General features: G+C 37.0%; 1 protein-coding gene across 3 annotated transcripts in view; it reads right to left on the bottom strand.

Annotated features, from left to right (window-relative positions):
* Window positions 1-19003, bottom strand: part of LOC149076121 (uncharacterized) — a 489131-nt gene that overhangs the window by 361893 nt on the left and 108235 nt on the right. Inside the window, exon 1 of one of the 3 annotated variants that reach the window (XM_089243653.1) lies at window positions 7561-7893. The exons of the other annotated variants lie outside the window; for them this stretch is intronic. The gene's annotated coding sequence lies outside the window, so the exon portion shown is untranslated. Of the gene's footprint in view, window positions 1-7560; window positions 7894-19003 lie in introns of those variants that run through there. 3 annotated transcript variants of the gene reach the window in all.

The following is a 19003-nucleotide window of genomic DNA, read 5'->3' as shown; positions in this document are numbered from 1 at the left end:
TGTCATTTTCCTTCCCCGCCTCTGAAAATTTCAATGACAGTGCTATTTTGAAACCTTGACATAATATCATATTTTTTAATAGTCTCTCGCCAATAAACAGTGCTGTCTTAACACACAGCACGGATGCCTCAATCGCACAAGGGACCTCGTGATAGTGAGATTCGGTGCTATGAGTTTCTAGAGAAAGCATAGAAATTTATAAGCGGGTACTTTCAACTAATTAGGGGCTTCAGAATATCACTTCGCTCGGGGTCCCATGGTGCTATTAACACGGCACTGCCTATGATTATGAAGTTTTCTTTATAAAAGTAAAAGAATCGGACAGTTTTTCCTTTGTAAATAAGTTTCAAACACTTGAAATTTTGTGGAGAAGAGATATTTTCTTAATTTTATATTTCTTGATTTTTAGAAGTAAATGAAAAGAAATTCAACCTGAAGTGCGAATTTCGTAGAACATATATTCATAGAGACGAGAGGCGTACGAGCGGGAAAGTGCATACATCCACCCGTCCCCCTCCTACGAAGGGTTCTCTCCGAAGATAATCAAAAACTGACTATATTTCTGAATATTTTTGTAAAAAAAATTGAAGTATCGAAAGAAAATTCTTTAGAAACTCGATAACTCGACTATCTTGGTAACTCGACATTTGTTATTCTGTTATTCTCATGGTTGGGACAATACTGCGTAAATTCAATGGGTGGGGCTCTTTAATTCGACACAAGATGGCTAAACCCACGCTGAACTTCACTACAATTTGTGCTGGGTTATAATCTACTAACAACTAATTTTTCGAAATTGCTCATGCCTTGGCGAAATCCTTAAGTTTTCACAAAATTGCTCTCATTGTATTTCAACATATACGTTTCTATAGACGCAGTACAGGAGGTATCACATGGTATCTGAAAATGATGGCCACAACGTGGAACATGTTTTGTTGCAATAACAATTGTAAAAGTGTAAACGTTCGCCTAAATCTTTCATTTCTTAATAAAACGCTCTCTGTTGAAACTAATTTGTGAAACTAATTTTTTTCCCACTGAAACAAATTCCCATCACTACATGCTATGCTCTTTTTATCCTAATTGGAGGTTATTCAGAAACTTCTCATAAAAAATTGCAGATAATTATTTTTTTTTATTTACGATGATGGAATAGAAATGTTCAACTACAGGGTGAGCAAAAAGTCCGTAAAAATGAATGAAAACCGGAAAAATAACCGAAATAAAAAACAGTTTGCAGGGTTAGCATCGTTTGGTCACGGAAATTTTTTTAGACAGGAAAAAATAACTCAAAAACAGCCGATAGGTGGCGCTGGCGCGAGCAACTTAGGTGGAAATATGCAAATGAGACGGTTATAAGAACTTGCGCTCCTAATCCACAATCAGTTCACCGTTGTAAATTTGACGTGTATGTGGACCTGCTGCACTCTGCCGTTGCCGGATTTCTGACTCGCCTGCAATGTGTTATTCCCTGTGTTGGTGGTCATGTGGACCACATACTGCTGTAAAAAACTATTTGCAGGCATTCTGTTCGTTATTTGCGTATCTTTTCTTTGACTTGTGTATGTCAGCGCTACCTATCGGCTGTTTTTGAATTTTTCCTGTCTTAAAAAAATTCGCGTGAACTAGCGATGCTAACCCTGCAAACTGTTTTTTATTTCGGTTATTTTTCCGGTTTTTATGAATTTTTACAGTTTCTACGGACTTTTTGCCCACCCTGTATATACAAGTGTAAGTGCAAACAAAAATATTAAAATAACAAATAAATAATAATAAATAAAATAAATTATATTGAAATTGTGAGGGTGAAATCAAATGAGACCTCAATAACTTAACATTTGCTTAAGTCGACATGTTTATCGACACTTTTGGAGTGTCGAATCATCGACTGTCTTATGAATATATTAATGAATGTATGTTAATTTGACATGCTTTTTGAAAGTTAGGAAATTCAAAATTTCTGAGAGAAATTGCTGTGCCCCCTTCAAAGGTTGATCCTGCCTACGCCCCTGATAGGGATATAAGGGTGGTCGTTCACTGGAAGCTACCGACTTGTTTTCGCTCGCAGTAGCTTCAGTAGACGACCGGCCTAAGGGATGAATAACTTAATCGCGCAATTAACAAATTTATGATATCACTACATATCTACCTTTATCCGAATAGTCAGTCGCATAATTTTAGAAACAAGACATTTCACTATCCATCATTCATTCGTAATTGTATTTGTCAAAAAAATGCTATAATTGCGCAATTAGCCACTGAGGGGAAAATCAAGAGCCTCTCATAAATGGGGGGGGGGGGGGTGGTGCGAAAGCGTGAACTGTAATGTATCAGAGAAAACAAACTGCTGATCAGGTAATTGAAAAATACGTAATCGAAGAAAGATGAAAGCGGGGGGGGGGGGGCCATAATCACGCCAGTACGTCGAGAAAACAGCAATCATGTGCACCAAGAATAAGAAGATTGAGGGGCGAAAAGTTATCGCTATAGAGGTCTTAGGAACCAGAGAATTCAATAAATCGGGTAAATTCTGCAACATCATTTATTTTTCTGCTAAATCACTGAAAAGTATTCCTTCTACTCTAAATTTGTTCTCTTAGCGAAAAAAAGTGTAATTTCCATAAAAAAGAATACATGGGGGGGGGGGGCCAGTCTCATGACAACCAGGTGCTCAAATCTATTCAACCATAAAACGAGTGAGAGCTACCAACACACACACACACGCAGCAAGAAATTGAATATATATATAAATCCGGGGGAGTATCTTACAAATATACCCTGTATCTATCAGCAAGGTAGTTCGGAGGAGGGGTAAAAAAAACACTCCCGTAGCTCACCTGTTGGAAAGCAGGGCGCAAGGAATGGGTGCCCCAGGTGTCAGACATGACCCCTCTCCCGATCTCCCCCCCCCCCCCCCAAACACTCGTGTTATATAGTTAAGGCTGGTTGCTTGCACGCGAACATGATGGAGGACTGACAGCTCCATGTTAATGGATTTTTAACTGGGAGAAAGTTCCACTGCACGTACTCCTGTAGAAGCTTGAAGAAATAATAATAAGTATAAAAAGTCAGATGTGGTTGTAATAACAGAAAAAACAATAAACAATCTGCTTTTTTTTTTTCTCACGTCTATATATTTTTGCAGCCCAAGACAAGATTGAGTCACGCACAAGAAGAGAAATCGAAAAGAAGGAAAACCAAACAGCCAATCTACCTATCAAGAAATAATACATACTGTGTAAAAAGAAAAGATAGTCTCTTCCCCTCGTTTCACATTGCTGCAGATTTAACCCTGTGGTTTACGTTAAAGCCTTTTTTGGACACTGTATGCTTACCCGATATCGAGAAAAAGGGTGCATTCACATCTACAGATACGGCATAAATCATTTAACTTAAAACCAATAAACGTATTCATATCTATCTTATCGTATCTGCGCATGCGCAGACAGACATTTTTATGTTAGACTGTTTGCCGTGTCTGTAGATGTGAATCAACCTCAATTCAAAATTATAACTGAAAATTTCCAGTTCAACACAGACAGACACTGATATAACTAATTCCAAATTGACGAATTTGTCAATGTAATGAATTTTTAACTGTCTGTGTGCAAATTCGTGTTGATCTCACCCCTGATGTAACAATTTTAGTTGACTTAACAAATTAAAATGCTAGTCTTATTGCACAGTATACGCTACTTAATGTGATCACATCAGACTTGGGGTTACTGATAACAAAAACCAAATGATAACTATATTTGTGGAAAATCCCGTTTGGTCTAACAAGACGTATGGTAAACGGGCATTAGTAAAACAGGACAACTGTTTTCTGTCCCACATAATTAATTGGTTGCAAAATGTTCAATTACTCCATTTTTTTAATTATTATTCTAAAACGGGACCTTCTTTTTCCCCTACAAAATCCAGGGAAAGAATGGAAGTGCGTCACAAATTATTATGCTTTTTTAATGTACAATACGTTTCATTGATCCCTTGAGAAAGTCGCTCAGAAATTTAAATTCAAATCTCGTCAAATGAAAGAAACTGATCAAGAACTGAAAGAAACGGCTATTCTTTGACAACTATAGCAAGACCACTGAAAAAGCAGCTCCACCCCTACATGGATCACAGCGAATACTACTGCTCGATTGCGACATCAAAGTACAGAAATGCTTATTAATAAAGGAGGGGGGGAAGAGAGCACCTTCTCAACCCCTATATGGTCTAAGCAGACCTTGCAGCCTGATAACGATAACTTAAGGATAAAAAAAACAATTTTGGTTAAACCTTAGCTTCAAAATGCGCAAAAAAAACCCCACAACTTTCAACGGGAAAAAATTTTATAACACTATTTCAATTCCTGACAACTATAAACGAATTTTCCCATGTTATGATATTGTTCAGTTCCGTTCTTGACAAAAGTGATAACAATACCTGACTAATAAAATTATGAATGATTTTAATACGTGGCGTCACACAATATTGTATGTGATTCGTTAAATCTGGATCCCACTGTACTACACAATGAATTTATTTAACCTTTTACGGCCGAATTGAGATTTAGATTGATTTTTATAATTTTTTTTCTTTTATTTCTCCTTCTGATTCTTTAGTTTAGACATATCAATCAAAAAATCATGAAGAAAAAGTTTCTCGTATGTTTTCCGGACTTGCCCATGTCCATAGAAACATAAAAATTATGAACAAAAAAAATTAATTTTATTCTTCCTTAAAAATTGGTGATTTAAAAAAATTAAATTGTCAACATCAGCGCTGAAATGATTGAAATTTTTGTTTTGTAAATTAAGTTTGGTATCTCACACCTTCAGGAGAAAAAAAAATCAAGTGTAGATTTTTTTCATGGGGGAAAAAAACAATATTTTTTTCTGAATAATAAAACTGATATTCCCGATTGAGAACACTGGACATTAAAAGGTTAAAGCGACTACAAAAAATATACCTTTAACCCAGGGCCTTAACTAGAGGGGGCAACTGCCCACGGGCAGCAAAATTTAGGGGGCGGCAATTTTTTTTTAGGTGGAAGCAAAGAAAACCATTACAAAATTATCGCATTTTAAAATTGTGGGAGCGAGAAAAATCTTAGTTACGGTCCTGCTTTAACCTGCTCTTGCTGAATGTATGCCATAAATTTTACCAAAATTTTTTTTTCCAATGTGTTGTAACCAATACACAGGGTCTTTATAATTGAAGTTCCACTTTTAAATGGCCATAAAAGGAAAACTACTGGACAAAATTTTATTAAACTTGGTAATAGTTTAAAGGAGGTCAGATGATTTCATTTTCCGCGAAAAAAAAAGTTCAAAAACTCACCACCAGCGAGGAATGGCGCTGTATGCAATATTGTTAAACGAAATAAGACATGCAGGCATCGGTTAAAAAAATGTTTTTAATCATTTCTGAGTGGGGGGGGGGGGCCATGTTCAAAGGCTTGTTCAATTACAAAGCATGTTTAATATGGCGTCCACAATTTTCTGAAAGAAAGTTAAATCGCATTACTGCGTTCTGAGCAGTAGCTCTTAGCATATCAGGAGGTACGTTACGGACATGTCGGTATATCACATTTTTCAATTACGCAAAAAACCCCACGAACAGTTTCGTTTTAGAAACGATTAAAAACATTTTAAAATGATGTCTTATTTCGTTTAACAATATTGCATGCAGCGCCATTCCCAACTGGTGATGAGTTTTCAACAATTTTCATTTTATTTCCTTTTTTTTGCGGAAAATCGAATCCCATGACCTCTTGACCAAATTTGATAACATTTTGTCCAGTAGCCAGTAGTTTTCCTTTTATGGCCACATTTGAAAGTGGAACTTTAATTATAAAGACCCTGTACAATATTGGTGAATTGAGTGGAGAGTAAAGTACCCATAAAAACGATATTATGAAGTCGCAATGAGGTTGCAAGAGACCATGAGACAATTTCTCGTGGCATTTATTCTGACTAATCAAAATAAAATTGATCTGATTGCATCATAAATCATTAATTTCTGTAATTTCCCTGTGAAAATGCCACGGATTATATAGCTTAAAAATTTTTTTTAGCTATTGCGGCTAACCCAAAGCAACGGCCTGTTCGATAACAATTTTTCCCCTTGATTTCGAGGGATTTCAATTAATTCTTAAAGAAAAAATTTCCATATACGTATATTTTTCCCTTTTTAATCCAGTTGAAAAACATTCAAATTCAAACATTCAAATCAAAACGACGGAGTAAAAAAATTACTCCGTCGCAATATATCAGTTACCCAAACTTTTTGCGTCAACTCCCTCTTCTTTAGAAGAATTTTTTCTTCTCATTCTCCCCCCCCCCCCAACTCAAGTCAAGGATCCTGTATTATACTCGTAGCTTCTATCGCCTTTCTGGACCAGCCTATCGCCTCCCACGGGGAGCTATTACCCACTTAGGGAAGAACTGTTTTATTATAAATTTCTCAGAGAAAAAGGTAATGAAAGTACACAAGATTTGATTACATTGAATATCGGCATATTTTTCTTCAGCTGTCGAATAAAAATTAGGTGCGGGCTTATACGAAGCTTCTATACACAAAAACCATCGACGTTTTTACGAAAACTATTTTTTCTTCCACTGATCGTTCTTCTGTGTGCAGCTTATATTAATGGGCTTATATATCAGAAATTATGGTATTTTAATTTTGAGAGAGAAATTATCAAGGATGCATCGATATACCTTGACATATGATGCGTGACTACTCACACATCAAATGTCATATACGCACATAACTCATAAACCGGGCGTTTTCAACCTGTGATCCACGAAACGCTCAGGCTCCATGTGCGCTCCCTTGTTTGCAACCGCTCTAGGACAATGAAATTTGCAATAAAATCAGTAAATTTTAAAATAAATAAGTCTTGTGCGGCTCCGCCATAAAAATTATAAGCTAAAGGGTGTGTGTATCCAAAAAGGTTGGGAACAGCTGGCATAAACCTTGCGGTTTACAGAAAAATCTATCACAAAAAATCAAAATTAAATTTTTGTATATTTTGTTTGTTTTATAGATCTTAAATTTTAAATTTAATCTGCTGAAGTGGGAGGTAAAAACAAAACCCTTTTTCGTGTTTTGTTTGGATCAAAAACAATTAATTGCGGGAACAAACAGACCATAAATTTAATAATAATCATTATAAATTATCAAATTATTTTTGTCACATTACGAACCAATTTTTCATTTTTCTCTTTATACTGTTATAATATTTTCAAGCCATGACTAAAATTATAGATGTTTATTATAAATTCAGTAAGTTTAAACTGAAAGAAAAAATTTACAGAAGCGTGCTGTGTGGAAATAAGCTATATCGAAGATGTGAACCAGCATCAAATTTAAACCAACTAACATAGACCAGATTCATTGCCAAATTCAGATTCATTTGAGGTGATCAGAGGAAATCTCTTCTTTTTAGAACAGAGAGGTAGATGCTGAAGATTTAGCACGAAAAATCACACGCACATGCTTCGTTTATAGTACAACTTATAATTAATATCACATAAAAATACTTTGAATTTTCAGATAAACACTCACCGTATAAATAAGGGTACCATTACTCGAGAGCAATGACCCCCCTCCCGCGCAGTCATTCACTTTCTCTCTCCCACGCTAGGGAGAGAGACAAGAGGCAGCAAAAAAACAGTGGTTTGGTTTAATCCTGGAGAGTCTCAGTTTCTAAGAACTCTAGCACATTGAGTAAAACACTACAGCAAAATTCCAGCATCTTCCCTGGTCCCATCTTCTTAAGTCACATCTACAAGGAGACAGACATTTTTTCCAAGAAGTAGAAGGTGGAGGCTAAACAAGAAAACACATGCCCCGTAAGAGAGATCCAGACACCCAGTACCAGACATGAGCAGAGGGTGTGCAGCTGTCTGATACTCTACAGCCGGGACTGTTGTCGCAGCAGCAGCCATGTTTTGCCCCCTCACCCCACAACACACCATCAACAACCAGACACCCATTCCGCACAGACTGGAGGATACTGTGTGGGACCCCCCCCCCCATTTCAATCAGGTCCCCCCCACACACACACACTGAGTACAACATCCAGTGTAGGAGCAGGAACTTGGCATACAATAAATATATATAGAGACCCTGGGTGTGAGGGAGGAGAAAGAGAGGTCAGGGTCAAAGTGCGAACTGGCGAGGGTGGTCGACCCCGGCAAAAGAGGGTCTGGAAGCACCCCTCGAGCGCGCGCGCGCGCGCGAGTTCCAGCAAGCGTATGAGAAGGCACATACACACACCGAGTGAAATGGAAAGGCAGGTGCGAAGGACCTAAGCCACGTAAACAGGGAGATATATATATATATCTACCAGCACACACATTGGGAGTCCATCATAGCAAGAGAGATAAAGAATAGAAAAAGATGATTAAAACACCCCTGAGGTTAGGGATGATGGATAAAAATAGAAACCTTATGTCACCCAAACTCCGGAGGATGCATAATAGTTTGCTCTAATGTAAGAAGGCTTCATCCCGTCTCCTTTTCTGCTTCTCTAGGCGATTTAGCAAGGAATCTTCAACACTCATTCCAAGCCGAAACCGCGACACCTAAAACCTTGATGAAATATCGAAGAAGCAGCAGGACACACTTATAAAACCATTTTATAGAAGAACATCATTCGCGCGCGCGCTGGCCAGATATAACACATTAAACTTTTCTTTTAGTCAATATGGGATCTCAATTCCCACTCTATATGGCAAGGATTTAAACCTGAAATTATGCCATCAGAAGGGTGCAGTACCAATTATAGAGAGTTGTGCAAAAACCAGGATTTATCAGAGTTCGATGTGAAAACTTATCTGAGTCTTCGATCCCTTTTCCCAAAACTTTTTTTTCCTATCCCCCTCCCTCCCACTAAGCCCACTCACATATAGAATCCTATGGTTTGTCTGTAGCTTCTACAAACACACCCTTCCCTCCAAAAAACGATATCACCAACTTTGAAAAACACTGCTCTTGACGAGAAGTAGACTTAGCAGCGATTCCCAAACAATTTAAGTTAACAGCGTCCTTGGGAAATTTAAATATTACACAGCACACACCTGGCTGATTTCACGGCACAAGGGACACCTCGACTAACATCAAATATTACAGTGCTTCATTTCCAAAATATTCGCATAAAAATCTTAACACTTAAATGACCGCATATTATTTCCCGTAGGCTTACCCTAAGACCGGCGATTTTCTCATTTGGAAATGAAAAACAAATACATATAGGAAATTAAAAATCGAGAAATCTCGTTGCCGGTCTTTTACGTCTCAGCATTGAAACACGAGAAATCTCGTGAGCGGTCGTTTAAGTGTTAAGGAAACTTACCCACAAAATGTGTCTATTTTGACTGAACAAATAAAATAATCTTATCCTTTAGATTCTAGCAACCATGTACCAGTGACGCGGAATGAAATGTGCATCAAATAAAAAATTAAGAAATCAAAAAAAAGAAAAAAAATCTCAAATCAAATTTTTCTGCATAAAATATTGGCGATACTGTCAATTCATTCCATGTGCCCAAAACACTTAAACGAAAATTATTCAGAACGGTACTGTATATTGAATTTATTTATTTTATACATACGAATCAGTTCTGAATCGACATACAGTATTTTTCAATTTTTATTCATTTCCATAAAGCGCTGACCATCTTCACCCCATTGCAATTAATGTTGGACTTCAAAATTTTCTTAGCAAAGCATAGCAAGTTCAAGTTTTTTTCGAGGGGAAAAATTTGTGACTGCTTTTTCCAGTGTGAGAGAAAAAAAAAGTTTCCAAATTTCTTGAACAGAAAAGATTAAAACTTATAACGAAATCAAATCTTCGACATCGCTTTCACAGCCTTTTCTCACATTCCCATTCTGTTCCTTTCAGATCAAAGAAGTACTTCACTGCTCTTTTATATACGTGTATATATAAAAAAAAGTCAAAATAAAGAAAAAAACTTTTCTTTTAACTTAGTGAAGCTAAACAGGAAACGTCATAACGCCATCGAGATTTTCAACCATTTTTTGCTATAAGTTCTCAGCGATATTGCTGAATTTTTCCTGGAAGATACCGCCTGGAATGGTTTGTGTGCCCTCGCCCACCCTTTCTCCAAAAGCAGTCAGTGAGAGAGTGGAAAAGCAAGAGGTACCAGAGAGAAAAGGAGGTAAAGAAGGAAAAAAAAATACCAGTAACACTATATCTGCAAGTTTCATCAAAACTTCGTCAGATACCACCACAACTGCGGCAGCGGCAACAGAAGTAAGGGGTGGGTGGGGTGTGTGAAAAATCCGAAGAAATACCAAGGGATAGAAAGTTCAAGTGAACTTGTAAGGTGAAAAAAAAATCACAAACTTTTCCATATCGTTGTAGAATTCGATACGGAAAGGAGGTGGTGGTGGACGCAGTTCACGTTCCAAACATCAACTGCGGAACCAGATCAAAATCATCTGTATAACATTAGGAGGTATGTCACATGGTTAAAAAAAGAGAGCGAGAGAGAGAGAGAGTAACGAAGCTCAAAATCACCGGAGTTTTTAGGAAAACATTTTTTTTTACAACTGCAAAGAGGAAGAAGATGCATTAGGAAGGCTTCAAGAGCCTTTCAACTTAAAAACGTGTCAATTGCTTTCCAGTTTCTTGGAGATTCTCCTGGAAAATCTCTCGATTTCTCAACTATGGAATTCGCGTTTCGATAGAGATTCGGCCTTCATCACCTTAACCCCACGTGTTCCTCCCACTCCATCCACCAATCACGGAGATATTTTCGTTGGAACTGTGAAAAACGGATAACTTACAAATGCCTTTCTCCCAAAACGAAAAACAAGGTTCGCGGACAACAGAAAACATATTATTGCTCAAGAACTTCTTTTTTTTTTATTTCCAGTTCTTTCAAATAATTGAGGAAGAGGAGAGTATTTTTGAACCTAAAAACTTTCTAGTGCGGGAGAAAAAAATTAACGTCTCGAAACCTCAAAGTTCCTTCAGAGGGGGGAAAAAAATATTTTTGTTTGTCCTGACGGTACAAAAACAATCCCGTTATGGATAATGAATAACACATTTTTCCGAAGGACACGACGCTTTCAGTGAAAAACAAACCAGAGTTGTAAAATTTATTACATCGTTACACCCGGAAATTTTGTGTGAACAGAAGTGAAGTGCATACAGGAGATTAATCTGAAATCTGCGAAGAGCATATCTGATACTTAGAAAAACACATAAACTAGACCAATATCTCTCTTACCTCGGTACGAAATTCCTTGTGCATCACTTTTTCCCTATCATATAGACCAGCAAATTTTTTTGAAAATTTATGGTACACTCAAGGCTAAAAATTACGAAGACGAGAAATAGCGGCAATGCATTATATAACAAACTAAATAAAAAGTCCAAAAAAAAATTAAATGCAGTCAAACTTCTTTTATAACAGTCACCCCTCTTTATAATTATTTCCTTTGTATAATAAAAGCGTGCATTTCAAACCTCTGATCAAATTTTTTTTTTTTTTTGTTCCTCCGCTAGAGGAAGAGAGGGGGGTTTTTACTGTAATTTGATTATAGATAATTAATCGACTCCACAATATAATTCGATTTTAGCTTTCCCTATTTGATTATGATGGGGAAATCAGGCATACATGCAAATAAATGAACAATATCGATCGTTTTCTCTGACATCGCGATATTTTTCCTAAATGAGATACTGAGCATTTCATCATACTGGTAGTGTTTTTTCGTCGATTTCGACAGTATGAAATTCAAATTATTACCGTTGGTTTTCATCTCTTTTTACCCTGGGTATAAAATTATTCAGATCTTCGGTTTTCTTCGACAACTAGTTGATAAATTCAGGAAAGAAAATTCAACTGGCTTTGCGGGGAATCGAACCCACATCCTCTCACTGGCCGGGTGAGCGCTCTAGACCACTAGACTAAAAAGGCAACGAATTCCCTCTCCTTAGCGCTCGTGTGCGCTGAACGGGGCGCCGTACATGGACAGTCACACCTAATTCGGGCCCAATTTCTGGCGTGATCAGATGGAAACTAATCCGAAGATGCTATCACTCTCCGCTATTACTAAGAAGGTTTTGACAGCTGGTACAAATCAATCAGCTGTCGAAAATCCTGGAATTTTCTTTCCTTGATTTATCTTCGCATCAACCAGCTGTCGAAACTTCGTAGTAATGGCGGAGTGTGACGTTATCTTCGGTTAAGTCGCCATCTGATGGCAGTGTCATAAATTGCGAGCTTTGGCCCGAGTTAGGTCTGGTTGCTCATGTACAGCCCATTGCTGGACCTATCGTAAGGGATCAGCGCACACGAGCTCTAAAGAAAGAGGATGCGTTAGCTTTGTGGTCCAGTGGTCTAGGGCCCTCAACCAGCTCGGCAAGTGAGAGGACGGTGGTGTTCTCTCTCTCTCTCGATTCCCCGGAAAGCCAGTTGAATTTTCTTTAATCTATTTACCTTCGTATCAACCAGCTGTAGAAACCCTCGCAGCAATAGCGGAGAGTGTCATCATCTTCAGAGCTATTTTATTGCAATACGAATTCAACTGAATATATATTATTTTAAATTGAAATTAAACGTGAAGGGTTTCATACATTTCGCATGTTGCAGGACCTGTCGTACTTAAGGGGTCTCATACCTTTTAACATGGTAAAAAACTATGCTCCATTAGAAATTTCATTAAAAATAAAAAATTTGAAATAAATCAATGGGTAAATAGCATTTTTAAGGTAATAAGGGGAGCGTAGTTTTACTAGAGCATAATTTTTCTCCGTGTTGAAAGGTGTGACACCTTTTAACCCTCTGATGCACGTAGGTACCCTCATTCAATGCTCATCTAGAGATGTCAAGTCAGTTCAAGAAAGCAATTCATGTCAGGAGTTTAAACAGAGGAAAATCATTCTACAATGTTTTGAATTAATGAATAGATTCGTGCATGAAAGGATTAATTCAATTTCTCACAAAGCAAGTTCCTTATCCTCCTCCTCCATGAATTTTTCACCCATAAAATCTAATTACACACCATACAAAACCGTAATCAGTATTTCTCAACCTCTTTTCGTCCATTTATCCAACCTTTTGACCATATTTTCTTCTCGTGCCGCCCCCCCCCCGTCCGTGAGTGAGGCCCTTTATACTTACTGAATTACCCACCCCTCATGGGTAGCAAGCCGCAAATTGCCCCAAGGCGATATGACCAGCATAGTGGTTTAGGTACGTTGTTCGCTATAAGATGAGATACTTATTGAATTGATTTTTGTAAATAAATTTATAGTAAACAAAGATTTTATAAAGTCGATCTCTGGACCCCCTGGATTTTTTTTTTTCAAACCGAGCACAACTCAGGTGAACCCCCTGGATTAAAGTCCAGTGATCTTCTCTCTTGTGAAGGGTATATGCAGGGCCGTCTCAACAGTAGGTATGGGCCGCCAGGTAAAATGATGTTCTGGGACTCCCGTACATAAGAAACCTCCTTAACCGTATTTCATGGCTCCCTTTCAAGGACGTAGCGGGGGGGGGGGGCGCTTCAGGGTCTGGTTCCCCTCCCGAAATGTGAGAAAATGACCGAAAAAAGGGAAAAAGATGGCCAAATCTATGGTTCTATCACTTTGGTCCCCCCGAGCGAAATTTCTGGCTACGTCCCTGCTCCCTTTCCAGTTGATTTCCACCCCTTGGAATATCCCAGGATCGCGAGGGAGGGAGGGATATTCCCTCCAGGTTGAGAATACCTGACCTGAAGTCATAGATGTAAAACGGTTCTTTAAGCCGTAGAACGACAAACAATATTAGTTCAAACGCCCCCGAACAGTATAAATAATAAATATGTTACTTTCCGAGTATTGAGTGTTAATGCAAATAATTAATGCGAATCGATGTTGTGATGTATAATTGAAGACATTCCAGCAAGTTTTCGCACAATTCTTTACCCCCCTCATACGTGCAATAATGCACTTATTTTTAACCTGGTCACTTAATCGATACAGAAGGTCATTGAAGCTTCTCGAAAATAATAATAATAACAATAATGAAGAAAAAGACCTTAGCGTATGAATGCTTCTGATTACCATCGCGTCCTTCCCAAACTCATAATCTGCATTCATTGTTCCTTGTAAGTCGCTGCCGTGCTCCCCGCGCTTTATTTTTGGCGATTTTAAAATTCGATACGCCCTCGGGATAGTGCGATCATCAAGACCTATCTTAAGGTTTTTGCCTTTAATGTATGGCTTGTCTTATTTCCGGTTTCCTCGAGATAGCCCTATTGTTATCGTGCAGAGATAGAGGGTGGAGAGTGAACCCAGCATAGTGGTAAGACACATGGAAATTTGGCTGGAACCGAGGACGGGTGTAGGAAAAGGAAGGGGGGAAGGGGAAGAAAGCATTCTTATAGGTATGCGAAGTGTTATCAGAAGAGAGATTGTTATCTTATTGCTTTAGGTTCCAGTTGACCGAACATGAGAGATAATTCAGAAGCACTTCCAAGTTGGAAGTGGATAGCGAATAAAGGAAAAATGCCAATGGTATGATGATGAGTTTGTTACGTTATGGGGGTCCACCATACACGAATTAGGGTCTTGCAACCACCGAAAGAGAGCGAGAACTGTTGAATGTTTGAGACTGACCCTTTTTCTTTTACCTTCCTTCGCTTCCCACGCGGATGCATTGAATTTTACATTATTTCTTGCGTGTTATTTGCGGCTACTCATTATAAGATTTGGAGAGAAGGGGGAAGAGACGTCGCATTATTATATTTCATTTATTCACCTATACATAAATATTTGATATACTTATTTATTTGAATAAGGCATAATTATTTCGTCAGAGTTCGTTCGACATCCTCCACGCGATTTGCAACTGACAGTGGCAACATAACAAAGCTGGGAAAGAGTCGCTGGTTTATCTAGGTGATTAAAATAGGCTCCCGGGTTGTACGAAAAAGACAATAGAAATACTGGCTTTTTTCCTTCCGTTGCTTACCAACATTCAAAACAATGAGCCTTCATGCAAACAAACCTGCAAAACTTAATAGAATGGTTTCATCAATCGGAGCTCTATTCGAAACTTTAAATCTGGTTAAAAATTGTACCAGGTCGAATCTCCCTTAAGCCGAGGGAGTTTCCAGTTTCCATTTTTTAATCCCGGTCGATATGCTTGCTTAGTATTCATTTTTAGACTTTCCGGGCTCATCAGGACTTGTTAGTCAGTGTACATATGTAATGTACACTGTACATTGTACAGTTATGTGTCAGTGTGATTGTGCTATATCGTAATCCCGCAATAGTGTCTCAACGGATCGGTCACAGAGCCTCGATTTAAAGAGGGCTCTAAATTATATATATATATATATATATATATATATATATATATATATATATATATATATATATTTCAGACTTTTACATATTCTGAAATCATTTCTCTAACCTATATGTATTTCTTTCAGTAATTCTCTGAAACTATTTCATTTTCTTTTAAGAATTCTGAAAATATTTTTCAGTAATTCTGAAATCGGTCTTTAATTGATCATAAATTTTCATCGATTATGAAATTACTTCCCTCTAAAATTCTGAAATTATCTTTCATGAACGTGTTTTTAGAATTTCTGTAAATTCTGTATTCATGTACGCTTTTTTTGGATGCTGACTTTTCCATCCCTGAAAAGTGTAAATTATCATTAAGTATAAGTATAGGGAGGGGGGGGGGGGGGCAACTTGTTAAGAAGGCTCTGGTAATGCACCAAATACCTAGCACTTTTGTGAATATCGTAATACTATATACTTATTGTGAATATCGCAACAGTGGTGATGCGGGCTTTATCGAATTATTTTTTAATTAATAATCTTTGTTTTTAGCTATATTCTAAATATGGCCGACGGGTCACGGGCTCCAACCCGGGCCCCAGCTCGTATTGATAAATCATTAATTAATTACTCAAATTTACCGGCATTTTGCTCAAACTTCAGTCTAGGATGATGGATTCGATCGGTGATGTTCATTAGGTTTAAAAATGTCAATCGCTTTTATCCTTATAACCAGAGCCCGGATGTGACGGCATTTGCAATTTTTTTTTTCACTTTTAAGGCATTTTTAGGATAATTTTTCACTTTTCAAAAATTTTCAAAATAAAAAGTAGGCTAAAATTATTTTTTATACAAAAATAATAATAATAAAAATAAGCCTTACTTTCATCACTTAAACTTGTACCTTCCTTTACAGATGACAAACAAAGTTTACAATCAATTCCAGGTTAATTCCGTATTTAGAGCTGACCACACTTATACAAACAATAAATGAAAATGAATTCAAGAAATTCTGATCCTATATGGTATGTTGAGAGAGAGGTATTTTCTTTGCTTAAAAGGGAACATAGTAAAGTACTTGCATGTACTTTACCATGAACTCTTTTTAAAGAAGGAATTTTGAAATCTGCGAATTTGTGTTGAATGATTTTGATTCTAAGAATGCTGCATGCAGTAAGATTTCTTACGCTTCGTTTTGCCTTGAGAATATTGAAGAATTGATGACGTGTGTAGTAGATCAATCTTCATTATTCTGGTTTCCAACATTAGGTCCTTGCAGTAAAGTATGGAGCTTATTGATGCTATCAATAAGGTCTGTGCTAAAAGTGGTGTAGGCCAATTTGCTATCATGGAATTCCAAAAAAGTAATGGGAAAAAAGCAGACTAATTGTTTGCAGAAAATTTTTTGGTGTCTTTACGGGAAAATGTATAGGAATTTCAAAATTGAAATTAACACCGCGAGCAGACAAGATTCCCCTCCACACTCTTTCAAATATCCCCCAATAACATCTGTTGATGTTGAGAGAAGTTTATCTTGTCTTTTTAGAAATTTCTATTTAGATTTCCCAACGCACTCATAAATTCTGAATTGCTAATTTAAAAAATTCCATTGGTAATTTTTGATGAAATCTAATGTTAAGCGTGAATGTGATTTTCAATAGGCACTAGAATATTTTTTTTTCCTTTTACCTCTAGAATCAAAATAATATGACTTGTTCAGTTGCTAAAGAAATTTGTTTTGCTATTTTAATAGCGTTGCGTTTTTTTAGAGAATTTTTATTTTAGTTTTTAAGGTATTTTTTTTCGAATTTTAGAGCATTTTTTCGAGTTTTTTTGGGACATTTCTATGGTCATTTTTCAGGTTAACAACATCCGTGCCTTGTGTACTTAAAGTATAACACTTATTTTCAGTTAATTCAAGTTTTGGGGCAAAATATGGGTAGTGCACACCCATCATGAATATGAGTGATATTTCTGCAGGATTTCTTTCACATTTATCATATTCACCAAATTCATTCGGGAGTTGTGCATAAATAAAAATACAAAAAGACCACAACAACATACAAAGACCACAACAGGCAAATCGCCCAATGAGGTGGCTGAGAAGAGATTCGCATGAAAAATATGGATGTAGAATATAACCAAAACACAGCAACTCAATATAAAAGCACACATCACAAAAGTTAAATATCTATTTGAATGCATCCAAAAATAAAGTGACTGTAAACTGAACTGATTAATAACAAATGAATTCGCGAATTCGCACTAGACGTCAAAGATCATTCCGCAGCTCGCATTAATGAAGGATGAATGATTGCTATTGGAAGACCAGAGATAGGGAATGAAAAATAAAAGGGGATTCTTTCTCGTGGCATAATAACTTTAAAGCTCGTCGGCCGTTTCTTTAGTTTTTGTCCACCAGAGCACGCATTCGGGAAGTTCATTTAAAGACCATCATTCGGTCTGACATCTTGTGGTGACTCTTCTAGTGCCGAGGTAACCGTAAAATTTTGCCATCGTAAAAAATATACCCTTTCCCTACCTGCCCCCCCCCCCCCATCTGCTTGTTTCTCTGTCTATTTCTTTTATTTTTCTCCAAAAAACCTTTCCACCTTCACATAAGAGTTTCCGACGAATCTTTTTATTGCGACCCTCTCTTTTCGTGGTCACACAGAGAGCGAGAGTCTCTAAATTAAGGACCTCTTCTATAGCATTGTAAAAGAAATTATATTGCTGGTCCATCTCTCCTCCGCGTGCTCCCTTTTCCGTTCTCACAATTCCAACTCTAGTACATCACAAAGGTTTTTATCATTTTTATTGTTATTAAAAGGTCCTTCCTTATGTGGTCTCACTATGAGGACATTTTATTTATTTCTCCTTCTCTTCCCATTCTCTGATGAAAAATTTCATTTCAACTTCATCGGCATTTCAAGTTCTTTTTTGTCATTTTTAAATTCGTTTTGACTTCTTCGAACGCATGGTGAAATTTCTATATTTATGCCAGAGGGCCAAAGTTTTTGAATACTTGTCTTATTTTTATTATATGACCGTACTTGTCTTTCTGAACCACTGTATCTCTTCAAAAATGAAAGAAACAGAACTAAGGTAAACGATTTCTTGATATAGCTAACGATACTATATTGGGATATACTGCTTTTGTACAGAAAATTGAGTAACCGGTGATTTTACTACCGATTGGCAATTTGCAAAAATATTCATAGCTGTTCAAGATGATAAGAAATAATGGAAGTATTTAAATAAAAATGTTTTGAGCATAAGTTAACCTATATCAATGCTGTGTTGGAAACAATACACTACTAATACTTCTAAATTGACTTTAATACGCCTCTCTGGTCTGCATGAAGAAAAAAAAAGTGGGCCCAAACACAAGTTTCAACGAGAACTAGTTGAACTTTGTTACGATACAGGACAGCCAGTCTGGTACTTTCACCAGCATTGACGAGATATCTCACCATTTTGAGAGCTTCTTATTTAAGCATTGACAAGCCCAGGTATTTTGCAAGTATTAAGTCGATTTCTCAAAGAAACACTTTTTTCCATACCCTTTACTTTGCATCTGCTGAAAATTGGAAGAACCTACCTACTTCATAAAAAAAAAAAAAAAAATTATTCAAAGAACTTTAAAAATCATCTATACCGTTTATTTCCTGAGGAATAACAGTTGTTTGACAC

Source organism: Pholcus phalangioides, unplaced genomic scaffold, assembly GCF_987345545.1.
Source record: "Pholcus phalangioides strain wild (caught in Gottingen) unplaced genomic scaffold, Ppha-v1.0 ptg000015l_1, whole genome shotgun sequence".
Classification (NCBI taxonomy): domain Eukaryota; kingdom Metazoa; phylum Arthropoda; class Arachnida; order Araneae; family Pholcidae; genus Pholcus; species Pholcus phalangioides.
The sequence above is the reverse complement of the archived record's forward strand: the minus strand, read 5'-3'. Positions and strand labels throughout refer to the sequence as shown.